The sequence below is a fragment of the Oryctolagus cuniculus genome, chromosome 14 (genome assembly GCF_964237555.1).
Source record: "Oryctolagus cuniculus chromosome 14, mOryCun1.1, whole genome shotgun sequence".
In the NCBI taxonomy this organism is placed as follows: Eukaryota; Metazoa; Chordata; class Mammalia; order Lagomorpha; family Leporidae; genus Oryctolagus; species Oryctolagus cuniculus.
This window is the reverse complement of record NC_091445.1, coordinates 142,884-166,606: the sequence shown is the minus strand read 5'-3', so window position 1 is coordinate 166,606 and position 23,723 is coordinate 142,884. Positions and strand designations below refer to the sequence as shown.

Here is a 23,723-nt window from a genome sequence, read left to right as displayed (position 1 = left end):
ATGCCAGGAATACTCAGCAAAATATATCTGCTGGGGGAAATTTGCACCCATTCTTAGAGGTTTCCTGTTCCTTTGTTCCAAGTAGCCATATGGGACAGGTGAGGGTCATCACGAGAATCTTCACTCATGACTTGACTTAATCTTATTGCCTACTTTTTTTTTTTTTAAGTGAGAGTTATTATTGACCAGTTTTACAACTAGTTGTTGGTGAGTCAGGAAATTTCTGCAGCAAACAGAGTCCAGCATGGACAGAAGGTAAAGGGACACCCAGGAGGAGATCTGAGACCCCGCGGGCAGCGGGGTGGGGTGGGGAAGGGCTGAGCACCCACAGGCAGCTCTGAGCAGAGGGGGCCAGCGGCTTCAGAGCTCTCCCCAGGCTGATGAAGCCATGGAAAACCCCATAAGTCTAAACAAATTCATTCAGAGGCAAATTAGACCCTCGGAGAATTGGGAACTAAATTTCCACAGGAAAAAAATATGAGCTGTAAGGAGAACAAAATGTGCCACTGCAGGCCAGCTGGAGACGCTGTTCCTGGCGACAACTGGAGACGTCAACTGTGGACCTAATCCGCATAAACCTGGTGGGTGAGTGGTCTGCCAGGACCCTGGGGAGCGTGGGCCTAATCCGCATAAACCTGGTGGGTGAGTGGTCTGCCAGGACCCTGGGGAGCGTGGACCTAATCCGCATAAACCTGGTGGGTGAGTGGTCTGCCAGGACCCTGGGGAGCGTGGGCCTAATCCGCATAAACCTGGTGGGTGAGTGGTCTGCCAGGACCCTGGGGAGCGTGGGCCTAATCCGCATAAACCTGGTGGGTGAGTGGTCTGCCAGGACCCTGGGGAGCGTGGGCCTAATCCGCATAAACCTGGTGGGTGAGTGGTCTGCCAGGACCCTGGGGAGCGTGGGCCTAATCCGCATAAACCTGGTGGGTGAGTGGAAGAGGAGTGTGGGTGTGTGTGAAAGGACCATCTCCGTAGACATCCATAGGCCATGCCTGAAAGTGAAGACGCGAGTTCAGTGATTAAGGACGCCCTCTGGATTCGTGATTCGTGGAAATAAAACCAGAGAACCAGTTCAGGGTAGAAGCAGGCTGCCTCTGGGGGTGGGGGGTGGGGGGGGATGGGGGACCTGAGCAAGCCTGCTTTTTTTTTTTCTTTTTTTTGCAGTCCTTACAACTGGCCCTTTAAACTTTAAAGTAAAAATTGAATGGGGGAGTTGGTGTGGAATTAATTCAACACCTGGAAGGAAGAAGACACGATCTGTGATCACAGACTGCTGGAAATCCGATTGCTGGCGCAGCCAGCCAGAAACCTTACTGGGTTGGCCCCTGCTTCAGGCAGCTCAGCCCGCGCTGCTCCCCTGAATCGTGAGAGCCGTACACCCACCCAGGCAGGCTGAGGGCTGTGACAGGAACGCGAGGGAAAGCGGCCCATGCCCCTCCTCCATCCCAGACCACCTCCCCGAGGCCCTCGGTGCAGCCCCTCACCTGGACCATTTACCATCCTGGCTGCCTCTTCTCCATGGCTGTGGGTTGGTTTACGTGGCGCTCCTAACCCCCACGGGGAGGACACTGGAAGGTAAGGCCTGCAGATCAAGTCTCGGGGGTGGAGCCCTGCTGACCCGGCGCCTGCTCTCCCTCCTCACCTGTGGGGGTACAGGGAGGCAAGTTCAGTCCCTCCCATCCCCCACCAGTGAGTGCCCTAAGGAGAAGGCACAGGACCTCCTGTGTGCCAAGCAGGGCTCCTGGGACTTGGTGGGGGCGAGATCTTTTGCTGTTTGTGAGCAGAAAGCTTGAGGACCTGGGCCTCCTGACAGACAGCTCTCTACCCCTCTGCCTGGATAAGCACGCGTCAAATGGCGACAGAGGCCTCGAGGGGTTCAAGGCAGGGACCCGCCCTTCAACAGCAGCTCCTCCGGCCCTCCAGCTCAGGTGAGTCTTGTTTAAGCAGGATTGAACTGGGTTCCTTTCACTTGAGGCTGTGCGTGCAAACTTGCAGTCGGAATGCACGCCGAACACTGTGAGGAAGTTGAAAACTATGCTGTGATGGGAAGTTTCAGACAGACCTGAGTAGAGAATGGCGGGGGGAGCCCTGTGTTCTCCACGCCAGCAGGTGACACGCCTCTGTCACCGTCCGCCCTCCCAGACTAGAAAATCCCAGACACCACATTATTGCACCCCTTAACACTGAACTGCATGGAACTGCTGTTCTTGTGGTCGCACTGTCCAAGTGAAGGCAATGCTAGACGATGTGGCCTGGTCCTTCCATATCAGTCTCTAATGCTAAAGACTCATTTTTTAAAAATATGATCACTGTGCCATTATCACACTTAACAATTTATAATTTCTTAATATTTGACAGTGAATCCGTTTTCAGAATTTCTCAAGTGTTTCAAACATGTCTTTGTAGCCATTGTTTCTTGAAATCTGGATTCAAACCAGTTCTGCACATGGATGGTTTATGATATTTTCTATCTGAGTGGTAGAGAGAGACAGAGACAGGGAGCTGCTGCTTCAGCCTCAGAGGCATCCAATGGCTGGGGCTGGCAGGGCTATGCCAGACAGCAGCCCAAACTGGACTCATTCAGGTCTCCCACGTGGGTGGCAGGGACCCAATTTCTTGAGCCATCACTGCCACCTGCCAGCGTCTGCATTAGCAGGAGAGACTGGAATGCAGGCCCCCCCGATGTGGGGAAGCGGGCATCTCAAACTGTCTCCATCTTACCTTTTGTTTTGCTGTTCTCACTTCGAAGAGACTGAAGAAACAGAGTGAAGAGCAAAGGCAGTCCGAGGGCTGGGCCCCGCTCCCTCCGTGTATGGCATGAGGCACACACACTGCGAGTGTCGTCTGTCCCTCCCCTGTGGTCTCCCATGCTGCGCCGTCTGCACCTGCCCCTCTGAGTTGGCGCTACCCTTCTTTGCAGGGGAGGAAGGGCCCCAGGGGCCGGCTGGCTTGCCCAAGGTTACCAGCTCAGACACGTCAGAGCTGAGGATGGAATTCAGGCCCCGTGGATCCAGAGTCCAGGTGCTGGACACCAGGCTCTGCCTGTGCTTTGTGTTCTGGTTCTGGGGATGGGTCATGAGGCAGAAAATTGCCTAGGTGTTGTGACTCGGTACTTCCGCGACCTCTGTGGTCAGTGCCCGGCAGCCTGAGGGGCTGCAACAGCAAACACAAATTTCTCAGGCCCTGGAGGCCAGGACGACTCTTCCCTCCGCCGGCGTGACCTTGGGCAGCACTGGCACCGCCTGGGAGCTGCTAGAATGCGGCCCTACGCTGCACCCCAGCCACAGCAGACCTTGCTGTGAACAAAACTCACCGTGGGGGCTGCACACGCCATGCTGAGGAGGCCCTGGCTGAGGTGGTCGTCCACGAGGGAGCCTGCTGACCACGTGTGTCAGTCGAGAGGTCAGAAGGGGCAGCACTGAGACTGCCTGCTGGGACTCTGCCCACCGCACCACATGTTCGATGGGGAGAATCAGATCTTCCCCCTGGAGGGCTTGGGCCCTTTAGTCTGAAAACCAGTGCTTGCTTCCTGAGCATTCATCCAGACCAGACAGAGTCAAAAATGCTACAACTGGGCCAGCGCCGTGGCTCACTTGGCTAATCCTCCGCCTGTGGCGCCCGAATCCCATATGGACACCAGTTTGAGTCCTGGCTGCTCCACTTGGTATCCAGCTCTCTGCTACATCCTGGGAAAGCAGTAGAAGACGGCCCAAGTCCTTGGGCCCCTGCACCCACATGGGAGACCCGGAAGAAGTTCCTGGCTCTTGGCTTCGAATTGGCTCAGCTCTGGCCGTTGCAGCCATTTGGAGAGTGAACCAGCGGATGGAAGACCTCTCTCTCTCTCTCTCTCTCCCTCCCTCTCTCTTTGTCTCTACTTCTCCCTGTCACTCTGTCTTTCAAATAAATAAAATAAATCTTAAAAAAAAGAAAGGCAGAGTGACAGAAGGAGACAGTCAGAGAGAGATCGATCTTCCATCTGCTGGTTCACTCCCCAGGTGGCCGCAATGGCCGGGCAGAAGCCAGGACCCTAGGACTCCGTCTGGAACTCCACATGACAGCACCTGGGCCATCGTCTGCTATTTTCCGAGGTGCTTTAGCAGGGACCTGGATAGGAAGCAGAGCAGCCAGAACTCCAGCCTGCACTCCTAAAGGGATGCAGGCGTTGCAAGCCTCAGGTTTTTAAATTTTTATTTATTTTTTATTGTTTATGCTACCAACAGCAAACCTCAGGTTTTTAACCCTCAAGCAACAGTTCAAGGAGGGCTCCTTAGCTCCCTCCTCTGTGGTATAAAGCACACTCCCCTCTCTTTGCGTTCCCTGTAGGAGTTGCTGTATGCGCATCAGGTGTTGAACTTTCTTCCTGTCGGTTCCCTCACTGGACTTCAGCTTCGTGAGGAGGGGAGCAGGTGTGTCTCGTTCAGCACTGTGGTGTGCCAGGTACACTCCAGGTGCCCAACCAACACTTGCTGAATGAAGCAAATTCTGAGTTTTCTGGGACTGAATCTACAGGTGCATTTCCTTGTCATTTTAGCCAAGGCAATTGTTAGGTAAACACTGATTTCTCAGCAGGGTAAATAAAATAGAACACAGTGCCCGGAAGGGGAAGTTTTCCCTCCCAGGACTCACACACGAGCTCTGCCTGTTCACTGCCTTGCCTTTGGGTGACTGCTGTGGTTTTCATTTGCAGGGAAAATGAGGAAACACTAAGAGGTGGGGAGCCAGCGCGCTCATCTCCAGGTTTGCAGGGTGCACCTTAAGTTGTCCTTGACATGAGTATGCAGCAGTCCCATGGAACACCCCTACACAGTGAGAATTTAGGGCCAGAATGAATAGGCTCTCTGTGACGTCATGGCCAACATACATCTTTTTCTAGAAAGTCTGTTGGTACAAGTTCTGCTATTATTTTCCTTATTACAGCAACAAAAATAGGACTTGAATTAAAAGACAGATGTGTTTAATAGCACTGGGATTAATCTGATGTAACTGATAGCCAGTTGTACAAACGCCTGCAGATTTGGAACATAAAGATCTCAAGGAGGAGTTGGAATGGAGTCGCAGCTCGGAGTTGGTGCTCACCTGCGCACTGTCGCCCTCGACCCCACTTGGTGGCCTGGTCTGTGGTGAGCAGGGGGTCCTGCCTCTCCCAGGCATGTCCAGCTTGCACACGGTAGGAATTTAGCAAGGTCTGCAAGACCTGCGTGACCGTTTCTGGCTCCTCAGATTCTGTGTCTGCAGCCCCTTATCAGAGAGCCCAGCTACCTCCCCTGACATCCACACCCCGTGCTCTGGGCCTTCCTAACCTGCGCACCCCGTGCTCTGGGCCTTCCTACCTGACTTGCACCCTGTCAGTATTTCCTGCTCTGAGTCATCTGGGGCAAGGGCCAGGCGACGGGAGACAGCCCCAAGAGCCTAAAGTCGACCCGTGCACTCACAGGAGCCCCAGCCTTCTCCAGAAAGCCCAGCGGGGCTGTGGACAGTGTCCTGCTCCCCTCCCGCCCCAGGCTGTGTGACGTGGTGCGTTCCCTCCTCAGAACCTGTAAGATGTGAATTTCCCAAGGCGTCCACTTTTCCATGCTGTCACTTGTTCACCTCCAAAGATTAAAATCTGGTACCTGCCCTTGGGCCTTTGTGACCGTGGTTTTCTCTGGAATGTTCTTCTCCCTGTGTCCCCTCCATATCCACATGGCTTCCTTTCTGTCTGTGTTTAAGTCTTGGCTCGGATGCCGCCGTGTCCTAGAAGCCTTCGTGGCCACCCTGGCTGACAGAGCAGCGCTCCTACCTGTAACCGTCTCTCCTTGCTTTGTCCGGTTGATTTTTCTTCACAGGTCTGACTGCTGCCTGACTCGCCCTACGTTTGTGTGTTTTGTGTGATACCTTAGTCCTCACTCGCCTAACACGAGCTTCACTGAAACAAGGCATGGGCGGTTTTGCTAACCGCAGGATTCCTGTCACTTGGAACAAGCCTGGCACACAGTAGGTCTAACAGAAATATATTTTATTATTTTTTAAAGATTTATTTATTTATTCGCAAGGTGGAGTTACAGAGAGGTAGAGGCAGAGAGAGAGAGAGAGAGAGAGTCAGTCTTCCATCTGCTGGTTCATTCCCCAGATGGCTACAACAGCTGGAGCTGTGCCAATCTGAAGGCAGGAGCCAGGAGCTTCTTCTGGTTCTCCCATGCGGGTGCAGGGGCCCAAGGACTTGGGCCATCTTCCGCTGCTATCCCAGGCCATAGCAGAGAGCTGGATCAGAAGTGGTGCAGCCAGGACTTGAACATGAGATGCTGGCACTGCAGGCAGTGGCTTTACCCTCTACACCACAGCACCAGCCCCCAGAAATATATTTTAAGTGAAGAAGTTTTGCTTGCAGAGCACCCGGCCCATTAGTGAGCATGGACGTGGTGTGAAACTCCAAATCTGGGGCTTGCACTGGGGCTGGGGAGCTGTGAGTAGCAGTCCTCTGCGTCACCAGGATGTGAGGTCCTAAGAGGGAGGGGGAGAGGGAGAGGGAGGGAGGGAGGGAAGAAGGGAGGGGGAGAGGGAGAGGGAGGGAAGAAGGGAGGGAGGGAAGGAAAAAGGGAGGAGGAGAGGGAGAGGGAGAGGGAGGGAAGAAGGGAGGGAAGGAGGGAGGGAGGGAAGAAGGGAGGGGGAGAGGGAGAGGGAGGGAAGAAGGGAGGGAGGGAAGGAAGAAGGGAGGGGGAAAGGGAGGGAAGAAGGGAGGGAGGGAGGAAAGAAGGGAGGGGGAGAGGGAGAGGGAGAGGGAGGGAGGGAGGGAGGGAGGGGGAGAGGGAGGGATAGGAGGGAGGGAGGCAGCCCCAGGATAAAACTTGGGGCAAGCAGGTTTGTGGGAGCAGGAAAAGCGAGCAGTCACATTTCTGAAGTATCGCCATGGCAGTGTGTGCTTTCCCTGGAAATCTGCTTTGCATGGAGTTTAGGCTCTGTGACGCTGTGGGCAGCAGGGAAGCTCCTTAGCTCACCATACTTAAAATTGCCAAGCCCTCTTACGTGGGCAAAGCAGATTTTGGGAAGCATTTTATTAGTATTATTATTATTATTGTTATTATTATCAAAATATTTGCTTATTTTTAAATACTCGAAAGACTGAGTGTCAGAGAGTAAGAAGGAGAATATGTTTCATCCAATGACGCACTCCCGAAATGTGTGCAGCAGCCTGGGCTGGGCTACACTGAAGGCAGGAGCCAGGAGCTCCATCCAGGTCTCCCAAATGGGTAGCGGGGTCACAGCACTTGAGCCATCACCTGCTGCCTCCCAGGTGCATCAGCAGGGAGCTGGGTGGGAAGTGGAGGTGTCAGGACTGGAGCTGGCGCTCTGGTGTGGGATTTGGGCATCCCAAGCAGTGGGCACCTCGCTGTGCCACAAGGCCACACAAGCAGTTGCCTCTCAGCTGACGCACTGAAGCTTGGAGCGCGAACGGCAGCTCTCACTGCCCACTGACTCCCTGACCTGGTTTTGGCCCTGTGACCTTGGGTGAGGCGCACAGTAGGCTGCCATTCGGATCTGTTGGGAGAATCCAGCAAGGGGGCCTGTGGGCCACTGGAGGAAGCACAGTGCTGGCTGCAGGAAGCACTTTACCACGGATTCACGGGCGGAATGACTTCCGTGGGCCTGCAGCAGGGGAGCGCCCTGGCTTTCTTGTGTGCCTGGCCCTGGGGTGTCCAGTGGCTCACAGTGAGAATCCAGTGAGGAAGGTGGTTGTGAGTGGGGTCTTATCTGGCAGCTCAGGCCAGGGCCTCAAAACCGAGTCAAGGCAGATTTTAAAGAACAATGTCTTGGCGTCAGTTTTGAGTGTGATTCTCTGGGATAGTAGAAGGGCCTTAAGAGTAAGAGGTTTTTAGAGAGTGGGGCGTAAGTGGCCCTAAGAAGGAAGACAGGAGCAGGTGTTCATCCTGGCTGTATCCCACATCGGGGTGCCGGGGTTCGAGTCCCAGCCCTGGATCCTGACTTCAGCTTCCTGCCATTGCAGATCCTGGAAGGCAGTGGCGATTGCTCAACTGTTGGGTCCCTGCCACCCACATGGGGGGCCTGGGTTGAGTTCCTGTCTCCTGGTTCCTGGCTCCAGCCCTGGCTGCTGCGGGCATCTGGGGAGTGAGCCAGTGGATGTGAACTCTCTTTGGCTGTCTCTCTGACTCCCAGATAGAAGTCAGTTTTTGAGTGGCAGGTCTGGCAGTTAGGTTGTTGGAGGGTATGGACTGATAGTCTAGTATTTATCAAGAGTAGTGCTGTTTGTGTTTAACCAAAGCCTTTGGTCTGCTCTGGCTGCCGTAACAAAATCCTGCAGACTGGGTGGCTCCTGGTCCGCGGCTGGGGGCCCCAGGCCCTGGCTGACCTGCTTGTGGACGCCGCTCGTGGTGCTCCTGTGGCCTTCGTGAGAGTGGGCGGGGGGCGGGCAAGGTGTCTCTTCTGCTTCCTGACCCCGTCTGGAGATGCCCCTTCACGGCATCTAAGCCCTCACCGAGGCTTTTGTGGAGTTCCCATTGCTCTCCTTTCTCTTCCCTTCTCTGTTGTGGGTTGTTAGACCTGAAGCCACAGTTCCAGTTTCTGCTTTGGTTGCTGGGGTTACCCTAACAAAATGCCACAGCCGAGACAGCGTGAATGTGGGGACGTGTTCCTCACAGTTCTGGGGGTCGGACGTCCACATTCGAGGTTCTCTCCTTGTCTCACTGCGTCCTCCCATGGCCCTTCCTCTATCCTTTTTGGTCACCTTGGATTACAGCCCCACCCTTAATATCTCCTTTGACCTTGGTTACCTCCTTAAAGGGCCTGTGTCCAGACACATTCATACTGGGGTTAGAGCTTCCAGATGTGCACTTGGGGAGATCCTCATAAGTCCATAACCCACAGGTGGGGCCGCGAGCCCTGCTCTGTAGACAAGACCTCTGAGGAGGACTCAGTGGTTGGAATGAGGGCGAGGGTGCTGGCAGCATCATTGTTATGACAATCTCTGTTTTGTGTATGTTCTTGCATTCTCCTCTCTCTCTCTCTTGCATACACTGTCACACACATCCAAACCCATGCACAAACTTTGATGGAAATTATTTACAATAGTATATAGATAAAATCAGCACAGTAATCCATAAATGGAATAACAGAGGACTTCAGAGATAAGAGTAGAAAAAAAGAATTTATAAATTTCAAAACCGTGTTGTGAAACAACATGTGTGGTTACACAGGAGCATGTGTAGTACCGAGTATTTGTACTCCCTCACAGATAAACACTGAAGTATGAGAAGCAAAACAAAACAAAATATTCTCACCTGATGATGGCAGCCTTCTCTGATAGCCAGCAGTTCCCCAGTTTTTGTCAGATGTGTTTCTCAACCCCTGCTTTAAGTCACCCATTTAAGGAACCTGCGGGACAATGGGATGTGCATTTGCTGTCTGCAGAAAGAGAACGCAGAAAGCTGGGTTGGAGGGAGGAAGCAGCAGTGTGAGTTCCTTCAGGCAGCTCAGAGGTGGGGTGCAGGGTGCCTGGGCTCTCCACACCGGTGGCTCCTAGGGCGAGTGCTGTAGAGCCCATGGTGAGGACCAGAGCTTGCTTCTCAGGACCCCCACCCCGGGACACCATCAGGGCTCTGGTTGACTGGGTAGCACGAAGAAAAGGTGAGGAAAGTTTTTGCTCCAAAATTAATGTATCTTTTCATTCCAGCTTTCCATTAACCTTTGCAGATCCCTCATATTTGGGATGGCACGTAAGACATGGGTCTTACCGTCACTGGCATCTTGGATGAGATGAAAAATCCTAACTCCATTAAGCCTTGTTGTTAAACTATAACGTGGTTGGAGTTTCATTCCCCTTAGGCCCCATATGAAATTGAATCAGTTAGTTTTACAAAAGTTATTCGCTGGGGAGGAGGCTGTGGCACAGCGGGTTCAGGCACTGCTTGTGACACTAGTATCCCATATCTGAGTGCCAATTTGAGTCTCTGCTATTCCATTGCAGTCTGGCTTCCTGCTAATGTGTCTGGAAGGTAGCAGATGATGGCTCAAGTGCATGGGTCCCTGTGATCCATGTGGGAGATTCAGTTGGAGCTCCTGGCACCTGGCTTTGGCCTAGTCCAGGCCTGGCTGTTGTGGACATCTGGGAAGTGAACCAGTGCATGGAGGACTCTTTCTTGCTAGTCCATCTTTGTCTCTCCCTATCTCTCTCTCAAATAAATAAATCTATTCTTTAAATAAACAAATCTTAATTAAAAAAAAAAACTTTTTAGAGAGAGGGCTTTCCCATCAGCTGACTTATTCCCCTAATGCCTCCCATGGCTGGGGCTGGGCATTCAGTCCAGGTCTCCCACGTGGGTGGCAGAGTGTGCACTAGCAGGAAGCTGGAATCTGGAGCCAGAGCCAGGTACTTAACTCAGGTACTTCGATAAGGAATGTGGGTGTCTTAACCGTTATGCTGAGTGTCCACTCACAGATTTTGCTAAAGGTCAGTTAACACTAAGCCGTGGGTCCAGGTGGTCCCGGGGTCTTTACTAGTTTTCAGTTTTTCTCTTTTAATTGATCTGTTTAATTTCCTCATTTTAATAGTGCAGATTATTAAACAAGAACATGTTAAGAAAGTGGCAATATTTTACAATGAAGTTTTAAATTTCAGATTAATTTTAGGCACACACAGAAGGAAATGCATAATTTCCCATATAGCCCCAACCTAATTTGCCCTCTTGTTAACATATCACCTGTATCAGATGTCTGTTAAAATCTTACATAATTTGTCATGATTATTTTACACCTTATTCATGTATTTATTTGAAAGGGAGAGGAAGAGAGAGAGAGAGAGAGAGAGAGAGAGAATTTTCCATGCTGGTCCACCCCCAAATGCACAGTAACTGGGGCTGGGTTGGAACTGTGGGAGCTGGGAACTCCATCTGAGTCTCCGACATGGACAGCAAGGACCTGCTTCAGCCAGCACCTGCTGCCTCCCTGGGTCTGCACTGGCAGGAAGCTGGGCCTGGGAGTGGAGCAGGGACCTGAACCTGGGCATTCTGGTAGGGAGTGAGGGCACCCCAAGTGGCATCTTAACTGCTACACAGTACCTGCCCCTGTATTTTATCCTGATTCATGCAAAACAGTTTTATGCAGAATGCTACAGAGCCCCGCCTCACACAACACTGCTGTGCTCCTCAGGTCTGCTCTTCCAGGAAGTCACGATGCAAGTGTGTAGGCTCTTCAGGCTGGCTCTCTGTTACTCAGAGTGTGCATGGAATAGCCACCAAGTCATGGGCCGGGAGGTCCCCTGTTTCTGTTTCCAGGGGGATTCCCTTTCATGGATGTACTGCAGTTGGGTTATGCATTCAGTTACTGAAGGATATTTTGAACATTTTGAGTTTTGACCATTTTGAGTAGAGCTGTTGTATACAGTTACAAATTGGTTTTCATTTAGACATGATTTTGGCATGCCATTGTCTAAATTGCTGGGTTGTAAAGTGAGGCTTGTTTAATTTTTGAACAGATTTTCAAACTGTCTTCCAAAGTGTCTGTGCCTTTGTGCACTGCACTGTCAGTGAGTGAGGCCTCCCTCTGCCCCTCACCCTCCGGCGACGGGAGTACTTTTCACAGTTAGGTGATTCTAACTGGTGTGCAGTGATCTCTCACTGCTGTGTTGCTTCAATTCCTTATTGACATAGGATGTCAGCATCTTTTGTACGATTATTTGCCATCTTTCTATTTTCTTGGACAGGTGTCTGTTCAGAATTTACCCATTTGTAGTTATGAGTTGTTATTGTTAACCTCCATGAGTTCTTTAAGCAATCTGAATCATACATATTTTAAAAGATTTTATTTATTTATTTGAGGGTAAAATTACAGACAGAGAGAGGGATATACACAGAGAGAGGTCTTCCATCCACTGGTTCACTCCCCAAATGGCCACAACAGCCAGAGCTATGCTGATCTGAAGCCAGGAGCCAGGAGCTTCTTCCAGGTCTCCCACACAGGTGCAGGGGCCCAAACACTTGGGCCACCTTCTGCTTTTCCAATCCACAACAGAGCGCTGGCTCCAGAAGTAGAGCAGCTGGAACTCCAGTCAACGCCCCATGGGATGCTGGCGCCGCAGGTGGAGGCCTAACCTGCTCTGCCACCGCGCAGGTCCCTGGATTACATATTCTTTAGCAGATGTCTGTTTAATAAACCGTTTCTTCCAGTCTGTGTCTTCTGGTTTTGTCCTCTACACACAATGTGTCACAGAGTAGAAAGCTTAATTTTTATGAAGTCCATGTTAGCTTTTTTTCTCTTTTGGATTGGCTTTTTTAAAAAAGATTTATTTATTTATTTGAAAGTCAGAATTACACACAGAGAGAAAGAAAGGCAGAAAGAGAGAAAGACAGAGAGACAGAGACAGGTCTTCCATCTGTTGGTTCTCTCCCCAGTTGGCTGCAATGGCTGGAGCTGTGACTATCCAAAGCCAAGAGTCAGGAGCTTCTTCCAGGTCTCCCACGTGGGTGCAGGGGCCCAAGCACTTGGGCCATCTTCCACTGCTTTCCCAGGGCACAGCAGAGAGCTGGATACCAAGTGGAGCAGCCGGGACACGAACTGGCGCCCATATAGGAGGCCGGCACTGCAGGTGGCGGCTTTACCCACTATGTCACAGCACTGGCTTTTGACTGGCTTTTGATTTTGTATGTTTAAAACTCATCAGGTACCAGGTCATGCAGATTTTATTCGGTTCTTCAGTATTTTGTAGTTTGATTTTCAAATTTCACTGTGTGGACTATTTTGAGAGAACTGTTCTGTTCTGTCTACATTCGTTTCACTCAGTGTGGTTTTGGAAATGGCATAGAAGAGCGGGTTCATTCGGCTTGAGCAGTCTATGTGTCTTCACGGAGTTCCACTCTTTCCAAGCAAAGCTGGGTCACGGGCGCTCGCATCCTGCGCTGCGTCCTGGTGGCCACGAGGGGGCGCGCACACCCGCCTTTTCTCACCGACTCGCGAGTCCATGGGAGCAGAGTGCTGGCTCCACAGCGGGACAGCCCCCTGTCCTTGGGAACAGTGGCCGGGAGACCCCAGGCCGCGCTGTGCAGGGGCGGGTGAGTGGCTTCCCGTTCACAGCTTCGGTGCTGGGGCTGGGGGTCTTCAGAGCAGAAGGATTCAGGCGGAAAACTGTAATTCAGAGTAACCACTGTTTGCACCCAGGATCCAGGACGTGTGTCCACTAACAACATCTTCCAGCGCCTCTGAGGCCGATGCACTGCCCGCGCTGTGACCTCTGTTCACAGACTGCTGGAATCGTCTCTACACTGTGGCCTCTAGTCCTGATGCGAATTCTTACATCCTGCACAAAGGAAACTGCGTGCTCACTGGACGCTAACTTGTTCTCCTCTCTCTTACCCCGGGAACCACCACTCAAACCTTTCTCTAAGAATTTGACTATGAACCTGCTATCGGTGGGATCATAGATGTCTGCGGCTGGCTCCAGTGTCGTCAGGATGTGGGTCAGGCTTCGACATCTGCATTTTGGGAAGACACATTCAGACTATAACAGCCTCCTGGGATTTTTAAATACTGTGCAACCTTCTTTGGTGCTCAGTCACGGGTGAGAGAGTGACAGGCCACGAATTGGTTAGATGGTAATTTATTGACAGATTTACTTGGCAGAGGAAGGACAGAGTCTTACAAAGTGGCAGCAGCAGGTCGAAGAGGAGCAAGAGAAGGCAAGAGTGTAAGGAGAGGGAGCAGCCGCAGCTGCCCAAGGGGCTGGGCCGAATGTCGCTCCCCCTCTTCATGGAGGAACGACACTAAACGCTGCCTAGGCTTCATATCCGAGTCACGGCACCATTATGTCGCTCCCCGTCTTCGTGGAGGAACGACACAGGACCCTGCGTTGCTCTTTCGTCTGCTCGGCCCTTCCCAGGTTTGCTGCTGGTTCTTCCCGGGTTGGCTACCGTCCCTTCCACCTCCGTGGAAGGGCGGTTCCCCCTAGCCACTTTCCCCACTTCCGCAGGGGAGCGGCACACCGCCGGCCGGCTCTCTCGGGGGCTGCACAGGTGTTCCTTCAGATGTTCCTGGTGCATGTTGTCTGTCTCCTCTTTATAGTCCTCTTCCGCCAATCCCAACTCTGCTACCCACACGCCGAGTACGCTGCTCTCCTCCAATCAGGAGCAGGTCCTGCAGCTTATTGGTTGAACTGGAGGCAGCTGGGTAGAAGCTGTTACTCCCTTCTCAGCGCCATATTGTGGGAGAGCAGATGCATAGAATAAGTCTTAATTCCAGTAACTTAGTCTAGTCCGAGTTGCTCCCCACACCGAAGAGCAGGGAGACGGTGTCACTTCACACAGGAGGCTGGCCGCCGAGGGCTGGCGATGCCGATGCACTCGGGGCCTGGCAGGTCTGGGGTTGGGTGCATCAGCCAGGCGGGAAGCTCTCTGGGTAGGCAGGAGTCAAGAATTCCTATAAAGAGGCCTCAGCAAAAAAAAGAACTAAGCGAACGAGCTTGGCTGTACGTACGCTTCAGTCTGAGCCGAGGAAGGTGGAGGAGGGCCCTCTTGCCCCAACAGTGAGGAAGCAGGGCAGTGGTTTACTGGGATCATAACTGGGCTCCAGCAAGGCCAGGTGCTAAGTGAGTCAGCTTTCAGGGGGAAGTAGTTTCCATCTCAGGAAAAAACAGTGTGGCTCCCGTGTCTAGGACAGCGTGAGGGATGTTCCGCTTGCTCAGAACAGTCACATTGCCCTGCGGATTTCTTCTTTGACCTCAGGTAATTTACAAGTGCGGCATTTAACTTTCGAATATCTGAAGCTCTTCTGGATTTCTTTTTGTTGTTTATTTCTATTTTGATGGCATTTGGCTCCAAGATCATGCTCTAGCAGATGCTGGTGCTGAGACTTGTTTTCCGGTTCAGTGTTGGTCTGTCGTGGTGAGTGTTCCACACGGTGCTTTATAAATATCAGTTAGATGAGGGCAGGCGTGGGGCGCAGTAGTTAAGACACCACTTGGGTGTCCGTATCCTATGTTGGGATGCCTGGATTTGGATCTGGGCTCTGCTTCTAATTCCAGCTTCCTGCTTACTCTGTACCCTGGGAGGCAGCAGGTGATGACTTGAGCGCTTGAGTTCCTGCCACCCATGTGGTAGGCACTGACTTCGGCTCCTGGCTTCAGCCTGGCCCAGCCCTGAACCAGCAGATGGAAGATGTCTTTCATGTGTGTGCACACTGTCTCTCTGACTTTCAAGTAGGAGAATCAGGGGACGATAGTATCATTCCATTCTGTATTCTGATGTTTTTGTCTGATTGGCCCATTAGTTACTGAGAGAAGAATATTAATTCTTTTTTTTTTTTTTGACAGAGTGGACAGAGAGAGAGAGAGAGACAGAGAGAAAGGTCTTCCTTTGCCGTTGGTTCACCCTCCAACGGCCACTGCGGCTGACGCGCTGCGGCCGGCGCACCACGCTGATCCGAAGCCAGGAGCCAGGTGCTTCTCCTGGTCTCCCATGGGGTGCAGGGCCCAAGCACCTGGGCCATCCTCCACTGCACTCCCTGGCCACAGCAGAGAGCTGGCCTGGAAGAGGGGCAACCGGGACAGAATCCGGCGCCCTGACCGGGACTAGAACCCGGTGTGCAGGCGCCGCAAGGCGGTGGATTAGCCTATTGAGCCACGGCGCCAGCGAATATTAATTCTGCAGTTGTTCATCTGTTGATTTCCATCTTTAGTTCTGTTGTTTTCTGTTATACATGTTATATATATGAATTGTAGCCACAAGCACATTCATAATTGCTGTATCATCCAGAGGGTGACCCTTTTGTCGTGAAAAGCTTCTCTTTATCTTTGCTAAGACTTTCAAACTCTCAGGTCACTTGTGCGCTTTCAAGTTCATGTTTGCACAGTCTGTCTGTCTCCATCCCTTTACTTTCGTTCTGATTCCATGGCCAAAGAGTTGATGGGCAGCTGGACATGGTGAGTCATGGGCTCAGGCCTGTTTCTAGGAGAACACAGCAGGCAGCACATGTTGTTTTCCAGGTGCGTAGCAAGAGCATGGCTTCCTGTATCAGAGCTCTTGAGAACTTTCAGTCAACATACGTGGCCCAGAGCATGTAGGGGCATGAGAGCAGGTTGCTGAAGCTCCACAGTAAGGAACTCTCTGAGGGCACTAGGGACAGTACCTGCTGATTTTAATTTCAACAGGTTCTGGAGGCCTTTGTTGGAGGGGGTCCCATTTAGGATGAGGTGAGTCAACATCTGTAAATGGTGCATACATTGCCAGCAGAATCCAAAAGGGTATCAGGCTTGTGTGTGCTTCATGAGACTGCAATGAATCTCCTTGGGGAAGGATGGAATCACATGATCAAGGCTCCCTGGTTACCTGGTGAGAGTCACTGAGGGGGGAATTTGAACTTACACTGGGGACTGCACAGATCTTTTGTGAGTGGACAAATAATATACTTACTGGGGCTAGTGCCCAGGCACTGGTCTCCTTCAAGGAGAGGAGCTCAGCTGTGTCTACACCAACAGACAAGAAGAAACCTCCTCTCTGATAAAAAAAAAGGGGGGGGGAGATTTCACATGCCAAATCTGGGTATATCACCTCAGACATGCACTTCACCCTGGAGCACAGAGCAGAGCTCCCTGGCAACACCTACCACAGGACTCTAGATATTCCCTGAAAGAGGACACTCCACTAATCCACTGTAGTCCAAAGATAAAAGCCACCACAGTGAGAAAAAACAAGAAACCAGCAAGTATCTCCACAAATGCTGAACAATAGATGCAACAATTCAAGAAACAAGAATAAGGAAGATAACATGACACCCCAGAAGAAAATAACACTTCAGTACTGGATCGTGAAGATGATGAGACTGGAGAAATGCCAGAAATGTAATTCAAAAAATAGGTCATAGGATTACTTAGAAGTAGTCAGAAGCAAATGCACAAAATAATGAAATCCATACATGACACAAAAGAAAATTTCTCCCTCGAAATTGAGATCTTAAAGAGAAATCAAAATGAAATCTTGAAAATGAAGAATTCAATAGAACAAACAAAAAATACAGTGGAAAGCCTTAACAACATAATCGGTAAAGCAGAAGAAAGAATATCAGACTTAGAAGACAAAGCACAGGAAATTATACAGGTAGACCAAACACCAGAAGATGAAATTAGAAACTAAAAAACACTGTTGGGAATCTACAGGATATTATCAAATGACCCATCATATGGGTTCTAGGAGTTCTCCAAGGCATGCAAAGAGAGAAAGGAATAGAAGGACATTTTAGTGAAATAATAACAGAAGATTTCCTCAATTTGGAGAAAGAAAGGGACACCCAAGTACAGGAAGCACATAGAACCCCTAATAGACATGACCAGAAAAGATCTTCATCATGACACATTGCTGTCAAACTCTCCAAAGTAAAACACAAAGAAAAGATTCTAAAACGTATGTGAGAGAAACGCCAGATACTTTCAGAGGATCTCCAATTAGACTCATAGCAGATTTCTCATCAAAAACCCTACAGGCTAAGAGACAATGGCAATATATCTTACAAGTCTTAAGAGAAAAAAAACCTGTCAACCCAGAATGCTATACCCTGTAAAGCTCTCATTTATGAACAAAGGTGAAATAAAGACCTCCCATGACAAACAGAAACTGAAATAATTTGTCACTGCCTTGGAGCCCTGCAGAAGATGCTTAAGGATATGCTGCACACAGAACACAGGAACATGTCATCACTACTGAAGAAGGTGCTGGGAAAACTGGATTTCCACATGCAGAAGTATGAAGCAGGACTTGTACCTTATACGTTATGCAAAAATCCATTCAAAATGGATTAAAGACCTCAATCTATGACCTGATACCATCAAATTATTAGAGAACATTGGGGAAACCCTGCAAGACATTGGCATAGGCAAAGACTTCTTGGAAAAGACCCCAGAGGCACAGGCAGTCAAAGTCAAAATTCACAAATGGCATTACATCAAATTGAGATGCTTCTGTACTGCAAAAACAACTCTCAACAAAGAGAAGATTGGAAGAAATTATTTGCATACTATTCAACTGGTAAAGGATTAATAACCAGAATATATAAAGAGATATAGAAACTCCACAACAACAAAACAAACAACCCAGTGAAGAAATGGGCAAAGGACTTAATAATTTTTCTTTTTCTTTTTTTAAAGGTTTATTTTATTTATTTGAAAGAGTTAAAGAGCGAGGCAGAGACAGAGAGAGAGAGAGAGGTCTTCTATCCTCTGGTTTGCTCCCCAGATGTCCGCAACAGCCAGAGCTATGCTGATCTGAAGCAAGGAGCCAGGAGTCTCTTCCAGGTCTCCCACGTGGATGCAGGGGCCCAGGGACTTGGACCATCTTCTACTGCTATCCCAGGCAATAGCAGAGAGCTGGATCGGAAGAGGAGCATCTGGGACTAGAAGCAGTGCCCATATAGGATGCCAGCACCTCAGGCCAGGGCTTTAACCTGCTGTGCCACAGCACCAGCCCCTAAACAGACATTTTTCAAAAGAGGAAATACAAATGGCCAACAGACACATGAAAAAATGCTCAGGATCACTAGCCATCAGGGAAATGCAAATCAAAGCCACGTGAGGTTTCACTTCACCCCAGTTAGAATGGCTTTCATACAGAAATCAACAAACAACAAATGCTGGTGATGATGTGTGGAAAAAGGTACCCTAGTCCACTGTTGGTGGGAATGTAAACTGGTAAAACCACTATGGAAGTCAGTTTGGAGATACATCAGAAATCTCAGTCTAGACCTACCATATGACCCAGCCATCCCACTCCTGGAAATTTACCCAAAGGAAGTGAAATCAGCAAATAAAAGAATTTTCTGCACCCCCATGTTTATTGCAGCTCATTTCACAATAGCTCAGACATGTAGTCAACCTAAATGCTGAACTTTATCCAGTCAACTGAAGACTAGATAAAGAAATTATGGGATATGTAATCTCTGGAATACTACACAGCAGTAAAAAAATGAAATCCTGTCATTTGCAACAAAATGGATGAGCTAGAAAACATCATACTTAGTGAAATAAGCCAGTCCCAAAGGGACAAATACCATACGTCTCACTGATCTGTGATAACTAATAGAGCACCTAACAGGCAATGTGTAGAAGTGAAATTGACACTTTGAGAAGCAATAACTTGAACAACACTTGTCTTGACTGTTGAGGAAGAGTTTTTTTTTTTCTTAATGGAGAATAGGACTGGAAATGGGAGAGGGAGGAGGAAATGGGGTTGGATTGGGGGGAAAGAGGGCGGGTATGGTGGGAAGAATCACTGTATTCCTACAGTTAGGTTTCTCTGGCAAAAAACAATGTGAGTTTTTCAAAGGGTGAGTAACTGACAACTGATTGAGTTTAATTCTTTTTCCTGGACGATGTGTCATCACTATATGGCCGTTACAAATTGAATTCACAAGTCACTGAGCATGCAATCATTCACTATCTGTATCTTTGGCTGTCATCCTCAAATAAAAAATAGGAAAAAATTCTTGAAGTCATACAATTCCTACAGAGACATCAGGCAGGACAGTGTGAGCAACTCCATGGAATCTCATTCCAGTAGAAACAGCCAACCAATTAAAGTCTCTGTAATGAAGTATTTACTGAAGAAAATGATCAAGATGCAGTGGTAATTTAATCCAGACTTGTTCTCCCTCCCTTTCTCCACTTCAGACTAGAGCAACCAAAGACACGGGGCCCCTTTCCTGCCAGCTCTCACTGGCTGGGGGGCGGGATAACTTCCCTGGGGTGGCAAAATATCACCACTCTCCTGCTCCTGGCTCCCTGTTGTGGGCACAATGCTCTGAGCAAGGATGACTGGGCGGTAGGTCCAGACCTCATGATAGATGAGAACACTCGGACCCCATCGCCTGTTACAGAGGCAAGTCTTCTGAAACTGTGTATTTGTGGTTCCCTATTGCTAAAAGGTGTTGAGTTTCTTTTTTGAGGTTACAAAAATGTTCTGAAATTCATGGGGATAATGGCACATACCTTTGAAAAATCATTGAATTGTATACTTTTAATGGATGAATTGCATGGTAAATAATTTATATCTCAGTACAGCTGTTTAGAAAGTTACATGAGAAGTAGGCACAGCCTGGTGACTAAGATTCCAGTCAAGATGCCTACAATTGAGTGCTAGGTTCACTTCTCTGCGCTGCCTCCTGATCCAGCTTTCTGTTAGTGCAGACCCTAGGAGGCAGCAATGACTGATGAAGTGACTGGGTTTCTGTTACTGTGTGAGAGAAATGGATTAAGTTCCCAGCTCCTTGCTTTAGCCCCATCCCAGTGCCAATTGTTGTAGGCATTGTCGGAGTAACCAGTGAATGGGGGCTCTTTTTCCTTCTCTGATACTCTAATAAATAAACTATTAAGGTTGATTTGTTTATTTGAGAGGCAATGTGAGAAAGAGAGAGAGAGAGAGAAACATCTGCCGGAGTTTCTTCGTATCTCTCATGTGAGTGAAGGGGCCCAAGCACTTGGGCCGTCCTCTGCTGCTTTCCCAGGCCATTATCAGGGAGCTGGATTGAAAATGGAGCAGCCAGAACTTGAACCAGCGCCCATATTGGATGCCAGCACCACAGGCAGAGGCTTAACCTAATACGCCACAGCACAGACCCCAGTGAGTAATTTTTAAAAATGAAAAAAAGAAATCTATGATTTCTGATAACTCTTTAAAAGTATATATTGACTTAGACAATATGCAAGTTGCACTTTGTAAATTCACATTTATTAAATAAAAAAACTATATAACAAACAAAAAAAAGAAAAAAAAGAACTTAATACTTTACCCTTTTAGTATTTTTTATGTTCTACTTAAAACTATTGGTTGAACTCTGTAATTAATACACAATTACTCTTAGGTGTTTAATTAATGCTATAGCTAGTACTCAAATAGTATTTTACACAGGTCTTCAGATTGTATTTTTAACTTGTCATGTTATTTTAATGCTAAGTTTGGTAAACAAAATACTCATAACTAGGTTAATTAACAGTTGGAGAAATTTAGATAAATGTAATTATTCCTATTGCCCTTTTTTAGGGTGAAAGAACAAATTTTTTCTGATAACTAATGGTGTGGCAGATAAAGCTGCTGCCAGTGATCCCAATATTCCATATGGGTGCCAGTTTGTGTCCCAGTGGCTCCACTTCTGACCCAACTTCCATCTAATGCCCTGGGTAACACAGAAGAAAATGGCCAAAGTGCTTGGGCCCCTGCTACCCATGGGGGAACCTGGCTCCTGGCTTTGGCCCAGTCAGTTTGTGGCCATCTGGGGAATGAGCCAGTGGATGGAGTACCTCTCTGTCTCTGTGTCTTCCTCTGTGTAACTCTTTCAAATAAATAAACTCAATTTTTTCAAAAAAAGAAAGACTTAGCTATTTTTACTCCATGAACAACTATTTAATATTATTTAAACACTTTAAGATATATATATATATCCTCCAAAACATTTAAAATATATATGGATGTATATATAAATAAAATAAATTTATAACGGTAAAAAAGTATATATTGACTTAGTTATAATATTTTATTAGATTTATTATTATTAGATTTATTTAAATATTTTATTTTAATTAATTAAATTTATTTAATTTTATAAATTATATTAATTTAGTTTATGAAATAATCATTTTATTTACAATTTAAAATAATTTATTATTTATATTTAACATTGCCTTAAATATTTATTTATTTATTTATTTATTGACAGGCAGAGTAGACAGAGAGAGAGAGACAGAGAGAAAGGTCTTCCTTTTGCCATTGGTTCACCCTCCAATGGCTGCCACGGCCGGCGCACCGCGCTGATCCGAAGCCAGGAGCCAGGTGCTTCTCCTGGTCTCCCATGCAGGTGCATGGCCCAGGCACTTGGGCCATCCTCCACTGCACTCCCAGGCCATAGCAGAGAGCTGGCCTAGAAGAGGGGCAACCGGGACAGAATCCGGCGCCCCGACCGGGACTAGAACCCGGTGTGCTGGCACTGCAGGTAGAGGATTAGCCTATTGAGCTGCGGCGCTGGCCTATATTGTATTTTAATCTAATATTTATATGGTAATATTCCAAAAATAAAATTCACATAAAACATGATTTCCCTTCTGTGTGATACATTCTATACTCATACACAGATATGGATATAAATGCATAAGAAAATGCCTGCAGTACACACATTAGACTAATTATGATGACTAAGTCAGGGAGAAAGTCCTTGGGATTATAAGGAAAGGTGATATTAATCTTAACTGTATGCCATTTAAAAAAAGATAATATGAATGGTTGAATACAAAACATGATCAGACACCATAAGTACAAGACTACACATTTTCATTAGACAAGTAGTAGAAGTCTAACCTCAGTTCTTAGTCCTTGTGGAATTCTGAATATCTTTATTACAGGGACTCTGTTCTTGATTATTTTGCATTCAGTACAAATTAAGTAGTAGAATTCCTGTTATTGGCTAGTTGCTTGCGATTATGAGCTGTAATCATCACACAGAAGGTATGACTAAGACCCAGAGAGAGGAATAAGTTCCTTAAGCTCAGCCAACAATAATAGGAGGTGGTCTTCCACTTTGTTTTTCTCAAGGCTCCTCCATGGAACCCATATCTCCACTTCTGGTATGAACACCTCCTGCTGGCGTAGGTATGTGACTACCAATACAGGAGCAACCACTCCTAGGAAAGGACATGAAGACCCATTGCTCCATGCTGCCAGTTTAGTTCTTTGATCCATGCAAGTTCATTTTCTCTTTCAAGCAATATGACCCTGAGACCTACGAATTCAAGATACAACTGCTTCTGTGGTCTGAGTCGGAGGTTCCTAGGTTGGGAAGCTAAGACGGAGGTCTCTTGATTTGCAGAATAAAGCCCCTTACGGGCAATGGCAGGAGCAGAAAAGATAAATGGATTAGGACAAGGCAAGGTATATGTTAGATGCAGAGAAAACTGGGGGTGGGTCTTGGGCAATGATTTGGCATTCTAATCACATCCCCATTCAAGCTTGCATCAGTCCTGATAGCAGGAGCCATGCCCAATGGGAGCTCTCTGAAGCTCTTGTGTTGATGACCTTGCCTAGTTTGCAGTGGAAACCAGCAGAGGGGAGATGACATTTAAGTCTAGGTCCCAGAGAAACAGAGTTGTTAGATCTGTTTCAGGAATTTCTCCTTACAAACTTAACAGATGGTGAACTTTTAAATTTATGCAGTTTTAGAATGCTCTGACCCTATAATCCAGGCAATTTATTCCAAAGTCTGCACTCGAATAGTTTCCCCAACAGTGGAATGTGATCCACTGATGGCTCACAAATTCCTAGAGGAACTCAAGAATTCTTTGAGAGGGTTAGAACTGGGTTGCTACAGGAGTATTGGTTTCTTGTTTTGTGTTGTGTGTATTTTCGAACCAGAGAAGAGAAACAGAGAGCTCCACCCAATAGTTCACTCCCCTAAATGCCTGCGACCGGGGAGCAGAGCGAGCAGCTGGATACGCCATATAGGTTTCAGTCATGGACGGCAGGAATCCCATCACTTGAGCCATCACCATGTGCTTTAGCGGGAAGCTGGCAGCATGGGGAGCTGGAGCTGAGAATTGAGCCCAGGCACTCCGATGGGGGAAGTGAGCATCTTAATCAAACGCCTGCATTACTGTGTAAGTTTTTTAAAGTAACACAGTCATTGTGATTTTTCCATGCCTTAATAGGCATTTGTAATAAGTCAATTTGGATTCTATGACCTCAATATAATGATCAAAATCAAAAGAGAAAATAAAA

At 48.3% G+C, this 23,723-nt stretch overlaps 1 long non-coding RNA gene across 3 annotated transcripts in view; it reads right to left on the bottom strand.

Annotated features, from left to right (window-relative positions):
* LOC103345839 (uncharacterized) overlaps window positions 1-23,723 on the bottom strand; it is a 35,347-nt gene that overhangs the window by 11,190 nt on the left and 434 nt on the right. For 2 of the 3 annotated variants that reach the window (XR_011381828.1, XR_007916398.2), the window contains exons 2-3: window positions 9,273-9,396; window positions 1,485-1,642 (exon numbers count right to left, since the gene is read on the bottom strand). This is a non-coding gene — a long non-coding RNA (uncharacterized lncRNA). The remainder of the gene's footprint in view (window positions 1-1,484; window positions 1,643-9,272; window positions 9,397-23,723) is intronic. The other variant, XR_007916397.2, reaches the window with a different exon arrangement.